The sequence below is a fragment of the Zeugodacus cucurbitae genome, unplaced genomic scaffold (assembly GCF_028554725.1).
Source record: "Zeugodacus cucurbitae isolate PBARC_wt_2022May unplaced genomic scaffold, idZeuCucr1.2 ctg00000038.1, whole genome shotgun sequence".
NCBI classification, from domain to species: Eukaryota; Metazoa; Arthropoda; class Insecta; order Diptera; family Tephritidae; genus Zeugodacus; species Zeugodacus cucurbitae.
This window is the reverse complement of record NW_026530839.1, coordinates 67,501-75,000: the sequence shown is the minus strand read 5'-3', so window position 1 is coordinate 75,000 and position 7,500 is coordinate 67,501. Positions and strand designations below refer to the sequence as shown.

General features: G+C 41.8%; 2 non-coding genes and 1 pseudogene across 2 annotated transcripts in view; all 3 read right to left on the bottom strand.

The window, feature by feature from the left end:
- The window catches only part of LOC128923783 (large subunit ribosomal RNA), a 9,321-nt pseudogene extending 2,981 nt beyond the window's left edge, over positions 1-6,340 (bottom strand).
- A 453-nt stretch (positions 6,341-6,793) lies between these two features.
- Positions 6,794-6,972, bottom strand: LOC128923757 (5.8S ribosomal RNA). Its single transcript, XR_008472488.1, has one exon. It is a non-coding gene; the product is annotated as a 5.8S ribosomal RNA (ribosomal RNA).
- Positions 6,973-7,481: 509 nt separating this feature from the next.
- The window catches only part of LOC128923769 (small subunit ribosomal RNA), a 1,990-nt gene continuing 1,971 nt past the window's right edge, over positions 7,482-7,500 (bottom strand). Inside the window, exon 1 of the ribosomal RNA XR_008472499.1 lies at positions 7,482-7,500. This exon is cut by the window's right edge and continues 1,971 nt beyond it. This is a non-coding gene — a ribosomal RNA (small subunit ribosomal RNA).

Below are 7,500 nucleotides of genomic sequence, written 5' to 3'. Positions count from 1 at the left end.
CTAATGTCCGCGCTACCATTCATTCCTACGATAGAGGCTTTTCTGTCCGAAAAGTAGCTCTGCCAGAGACTAATTTCCGGACAGCCAAGTTCCTCCAATCGTTGAATCACGCGATCCCAGATTAGGTGATCGAATGCCCCCTTGAAATCGACAAATATGCCAAGGACATATTTGTTGGCATTCTCCCGGACAGCACGCTGAACATACATCCAGGCGTCCTCTACACTACGTCCCTTCCTAAAGCCATACTGCCTATCCGACCTCAAATCCCGCGTTAGCTCCTGAAGCCGTTCCACCATAACCCTCTCCAGTACTTTACCCAGCACTGGAAGAAGACTGATGCCCCGATAAGATCGTGGATCACTCCTAATCTTATCAGGTGACTTCAGGAGAGGAACAACCCTAGCACTTTTCCACTCACGTGGAAAATACCCCTCACAAATGCACTTATCGTAAATGACCTCCAAGTATTCCGGAATGAACTTCCACAAGCTTTTGCACAACTCTCCGTTCAAACCATCAAGACCTGGGGATCGTTTAGACCTAACCAGGCTAAAGGCATATCCCAACTCCCCATCATCAAGTGGAGGAACCGGTACCTCTTGTGCAAGAGGTGCCAGCTCCTCAGCCCTAGGAAAGAATGCTCCTAACAGAACCCCTGCACACTCACTCCATGTTGATAACACAGTGTCGTCAACACGAAGAGAAGTGATGTCCTCCCTCCTACGACCCCTACAAATCCTTAAGACCTGACCCCAGGGGTCATCCCTATGCTCATTAACGAACCCCCTCCACTCCTCTTCTTTGATTTTAATTAGCATGGCCTTATACTCATGCATCGCACAACTAAAATCGTTCCTAATCTGGGCCAACCTATCCGAATTTGACCGCCGAGCGCGTTGAAACTTCCGTCTCAATCGCCGGACAGCCCTCCTCTTCAGGGTTAATTCCTGCGTCCACCACTTTATTTTCCTAACCCTAAAATCCTTATATTTCTTCAACAACCTATCGTTCACTCCCCAGACCAATTCGTACAACCGAGCAATTTGCTCGTCCACCCCCAGATTTTCAAACTCACTAAGCGGTATGTCCAATACCGCTTCCCTAACACACTGTCCATATTGGTTCAAGTCGATACCAGAGGTACGCCATCGCCGCAATGGACTTGCATGCGTCGAGGGAGGGGAATTAGGAGTAACCATAATTTTAATCAAATTATGATCGCTCAATCCCCACCCTCCCATAATCTCCCACCTAAAACTGAACGCCCTATTTGCTGCCTCATTGATCAAGGACACGTCAATGTCGCTCCCCCCTCTAGGACCATGAAATGTGTACCACACGCTTGGCTCATTTAGGATGTGGAGGCTGTTAGCGGCCATCCATTCGCTTAATGCCCGACCCCGAATGTGGCTCCGATATCTGTGCGCCCATCGAGAAAACTTGCTAAACCACATCGAGGACGTGGCATTCGCATCCATCCCTAGGATAAATGGGCTACCACTCGCAAGGAGTAGTAGGTTATCCATGTATCGCAGATAAGGCTCTATAGGTTCCCTAAACTTACAATACATGCTAGCAACAATCAGTCTACCGAACACCCCCTCTACAGAAACACATACACCCTCTTGTGACGAATCCAAAACTATGCAGTCATAGCTTGGGTCAGTCACAACTATTGCAGCATTACACCTAAGGTCCGTGTAGACCCTGAAACCCCCAGGAAGACCACTTACCATTCCAAAATTGGTGGCGTATGGCTCCTGGAGTAAGGCGATGCTGCACCCAGCCTCTATCATGCAACTCCCTAACTCGCACATAACTGCATAAGAATTCTGGCAATTTAATTGAAAAATCTCACCCATTAATGTCTGGCGAGAGCACGTCCGACAACCCCACAGTAAATCGGACAGGCAGCCGACATCATGAGATGTCCAGCTGGCCTTCCTTTAAATGCACAGTTGCGACAATGGGGGGCATTGACGCAACTGGCTGCCTTGTGGCCCTCCTGACCACACCTCCGACAGACGTCGGCCTTGGCCCTACATTCTGCCACTCGGTGATCAAAACCCATGCACCGGAAGCAGCCGGTCACGGGACTATCCGCACGGACACGGAAGGAGAACCACCTCACGTAGCACCTACCCGCATCTAGGAGGGTGGACATTAGTTTGTCCGTACCCTCTAGGACAACATTTGTCCTGCCATCAGTCGCCACCTTCCAGGGACGACTGACCATCCTCACGTCCGTCTTTTTGGACTCTGGGCTGAACTCCCGAAGGTTCAGCCGAAACAGCTCCTCCATGAATTCTTCATGGGATATCTCCGTATGTACACCCTGTACAACAACCCTGGGGCCCAACTTTTTATTGACGCTAACGTCCAACCCTACTTCACCGAATTTGGCGTTGCTCGCCACTTTCTCCCTCTCAGCAACAGAGGGAGTGCGTATCACTACGCCACCCCCCTTTATTGTCTTCACGTCATGGACGCGAACACCTAGTGAAGGACCCACCTCCTTAACAACTTTATTTATGACTTCCTTTGAGGAAGTCACAGGAGCCTTGCTCCTCACAACAACCGACCAGGTTTCCACTGGTTTCCTCACCGTCGGCGCAATTGCCTCCAGCACGGGTGCTGGAGGGGCAGGCGCCGAGGGAGCAGCAGCAGCCGCCCCTGCTGTGCTCCGAGGGACAGAAGATGTCCCAATACCACCCTTCAAACCCTCAATTTGCCCACGAAGATGAGCATTTTCCGTCAGGACACTCATAAGGATCTCCTCATATTTAGAGGCGATCCCTACGAGTTCCTTCATCGTTGTGACTTCGAGGCTTTTCGCCCCGAACACAACCTCGTTCAACTGGGCTGTTACGGCTTTCATCGCCGTAACATGGCCCTCAACCCCAATAACACCCCCTTTACCCCCCTTGTTGCCCCCTACCTTGCTGTTTGGGCAACCTTGCCTGCTTCCACTGGCTCCGTCCTTCGCCGCCGTCTTCTGGTCTACGGCTGCTTTGGTTGCAACCGTACCCAGCTTCTGGAGTACCCCATCTGTACCGCTCTCTCCTGAGTTCGCCTGTGGTGGCGAACCTAGTCGCGCCTTCCTCTTGGGTGGGGGCCGTAAGGGTTGCCCCACTCCGTCCTCGTCCGTCGATGACTCCACCTGGACCATTGAAGGCCCGGAGTCTTCGCTCTCCGCTGGGGCTTTTGCCCCTCTCCTCCGTGGTGGAGGCATTTCTCCTACACAACACTAACGCACAATACAGACAACCGCACTTCCACTACCTGCACTGTACAAGGGTTTGTTAATGGCAGATGCCGCTATACCCGCACTGCTGGGAAATCCCACACTTCGTTCACTAATACACACTACGTTAATGGCCTAAGCCGCTATCCTTACACACTTTTGGGAATACACACGATGTGTATAATCCCTCACGTACCTGCTTACTGTGTCTATTTCACTACAGGCTACCGACAGACCGGAAAAACCGAAAAATTTTATCACTTTCAGAAATACTGAAAAATACTTTTAAAATCGCTTTTAAAAACTCGCAATGATGCGCAAACACGTCCGTTCACTTCGAGGTTCTACAAACAACTCCCTAGTAGATAGGGACAGTAGGAATCTCGTTAATCCATTCATGCGCGTCACTAATTAGATGACGAGGCATTTGGCTACCTTAAGAGAGTCATAGTTACTCCCGCCGTTTACCCGCGCTTACTTGAATTTCTTCACTTTGACATTCAGAGCACTGGGCAGAAATCACATTGTGTCAACACCCGTTAGGGCCATCACAATGCTTTGTTTTAATTAGACAGTCGGATTCCCCAAGTCCGTGCCAGTTCTGAATTGATTGTTAATTGATAATCGTTATAATTAAATAAGAATATATATCTTGCGATATAATTCTTATAAAATTTTAGCAAGAAAGTTCCACAATTGGCTACGTAACTACTATCCGGGGAACAAGAACCGAAATTCTCTATTTACCCAGAACGAGTACATAAACCATGGTATTGCTTCCCAATCAAGCCCGACTATCTCAATCTTCAGAGCCAATCCTTATCCCGAAGTTACGGATCTAATTTGCCGACTTCCCTTACCTACATTATTCTATCGACTAGAGACTCTTCACCTTGGAGACCAGCTGCGGATATTGGTACGGCCTGTTGAGAAGTTTGCGTAACCCCACCATAAATTTTCAAGGTCCGAGGAGAAAATATCGACACAACAGTAAATGTCATGCTCTTCTAGTCCATCTACCATATCTCTCTTCGAAAGACTTCCATGGTAGTACGACTATAAAACAGAAAAGAAAACTCTTCCGATACCTCTCGACGGCTTCTTTATGGTCGTTCCTGTTGCCAGGATGAGCACAAGGCCCATTTTTAATAACAAACGGATACTCAACAGGTTACGGAATTGGAACCGTATTCCCTTTCGTTCAAAATTATTCAAGTGTTTAATTACTATGAAGAAAACATAATAATTATATATTCTCAACAATTCATTAAAACTTGAAAATTTTCGGCTTTCGCCTTGAACTTAGGACCGACTAACTCGTGATCAACCACTGTTCACACGAAACCCTTCTCCACTTCAGTCCTCCAAGGTCTCATTCGATTATTTGCTACTACCACCAAGATCTGTACCAATGGCGGCTCCATGCAGGCTTACGCCAAACACTTCTAAGCACACCATTGTACCCTCCTACTCACTAAAGTTTCAAAATTTATAATCCAACCGAAATTGTATTATAAATCATGTACTTTAGCGGTAATGTATAGGTATACAACTTAAGCGCCATCCATTTTAAGGGCTAGTTGCTTCGGCAGGTGAGTTGTTACACACTCCTTAGCGGATTACGACTTCCATGTCCACCGTCCTGCTGTTTTAAGCAACCAACGCCTTTCATGGTATCTGCATGAGTTGTTAATTTGGGCACCGTAACATTACGTTTGGTTCATCCCACAGCGCCAGTTCTGCTTACCAAAAGTGGCCCACTGGGCACATTATATCATAACCTCAACCTTCATATCAAGAAAGGTGAGGTTCTTACCCATTTAAAGTTTGAGAATAGGTTAAGGTCGTTTCGACCCTAAGGCCTCTAATCATTCGCTTTACCAGATAAGATTATTTTACATAATATTTAAATGCACCAGCTATCCTGAGGGAAACTTCGGAGGGAACCAGCTACTAGATGGTTCGATTGGTCTTTCGCCCCTATACTCAATTCTGACAATCGATTTGCACGTCAGAACTGTTTCGGTCTTCCATCAGGGTTTCCCCTGACTTCAACCTGATCAAGTATAGTTCACCATCTTTCGGGTCACAGCATATATGCTCAAGGTACGCTCCAGTTAGAGGTATAAATAATAATAAATTATCATTATACATAACTATATGGAACGCCCCGGGATTGAATTAATAGTAAAATATTTCACTAAAAATTAATCCCATTATATAAAAGTTAAGTTAATTTCGCCATTAGGTTTAATATAACCCAATGACTTGCACATATGTTAGACTCCTTGGTCCGTGTTTCAAGACGGGTCCCGAAGGTATCCTGAATCTTTCGCATTGTTAATCATATAAATGCATACAATTAATATTAAAATCAATGATAATAATATTATTGTAAAATTCAAAAGAATTTAAGCATTATATATGTAAAATCTATCAACACTTTATCAAATCATCAGTATTTATTCTATGTTAATAAGCTAAAAGCAAATTAATTTGAATAAACTTAACACCAATGATCTTTTGATAAATATTTTATTATGTTAATAGATTACAATGTCCTTATATGAAAAAAATGCACACTATTACTATAATATTATAAATATCACAGTTATAATGATGAATTTTTCATAATGGATATTCAGGTTCATCGGGCTTAACCTCTAAGCAGTTTCACGTACTATTTAACTCTCTATTCAGAGTTCTTTTCAACTTTCCCTCACGGTACTTGTTTACTATCGGTCTCATGGTTATATTTAGTTTTAGATGGAGTTTACCACCCACTTAGTGCTGCACTATCAAGCAACACGACTCTTTGGAAATATCTTTCTAGTAATCATTAACGTTATACGGGCCTGGCACCCTCTATGGGTAAATGGCCTCATTTAAGAAGGACTTAAATCGTTAATTTCTCATACTAGATATTAAGATATTCCATACACTGCATCTCACATTTGCCATATAGACAAAGTGACTTAGTGCTGAACTATTTTCTTTTCGCTCGCCGCTACTAAGAAAATCCTTGTTAGTTTCTTTTCCTCCCCTCATTAATATGCTTAAATTCAGGGGGTAGTCCCATATGAGTTGAGGTTGTATAAAAATATTTATATTTATTTTATATTTTAGCTTTTTGCTATTTTAAAGAAACATACATAATTATTTCTTAACACCAATATAATTTTCTTAATAATAAATATTCAATCTTTTCATCCCGTACTACTTACTTCATTATAACAACAATATTATTTTCTTGGTTTTTTACATTTAAGGCAATCCTAGAATAAAATAATATTTTATGCTAGACGTTCCTCTAAATGTATATATTATTTGAAATAATAATATTGAAATTTTATTGTTTTTGGGAATACTAAGATTCTTATTTATTATAAAATTTCGTTCAAATATGAGGTGTTCAAGAATATATTTTCTATATTTCTTTTTATGCTATTAATATTATGGATTGAAAAATACAATCCAGTAATATACCATGTGCTTAAATTCTTTTAATTGACTAAAAGAATAAGCAACTAATTTAGCATAGTCTTACAACCCTCAACCATATGTAGTCCAAGCAGCACTTTAAAATTAATTAAAGTACATAACAGCATGGACTGCAATATGCGTTCAAAATGTCGATGTTCATGTGTCCTGCAGTTCACACGATGACGCACAGTTAGCTGCGTTCTTCATCGACCCATGAGCCGAGTGATCCACCGCTTAGAGTGATAATTTTTTGTTTATTTTAATTTAACGTCAAGAGTTTTTAATTTATTGAAAGAATAACATTTCGTTTTCGTATATAATATATAAATTATTTTAAAACATCTTTCAATAAATTGTAATTTTCAACCCAAACATTTACAAGTTGCGCATGTCTTAGTCCAACAAAAACAGTAATTCCTTTTTTATTACATTTTATTTAATTTCTATATATTTTTAAGGAATTACACGTTAATGAGAACAAATTAACTTATCATTTATATTATTTTTATAAATAATAAGTACAACTATATATGTTTAAAGGTTTGTTGCGTTCAAATACAATGTATGCGATATAATTTTCATTATACTACAATACAAGGAGTAAAAAAAAAAAGAAAAAAAAGAAAAACATTCAAATAAATGAATGAAAAGAAAAAAAAGAAAATAATTTTTCTTTTTTATTCTTTTTTTGTTTGTTTGTTTGTTTGTTTGTTTGTTTGTTTTTTTATAATATTTACGGATAGGAACACAATAATGATCCTTCCGCAGGT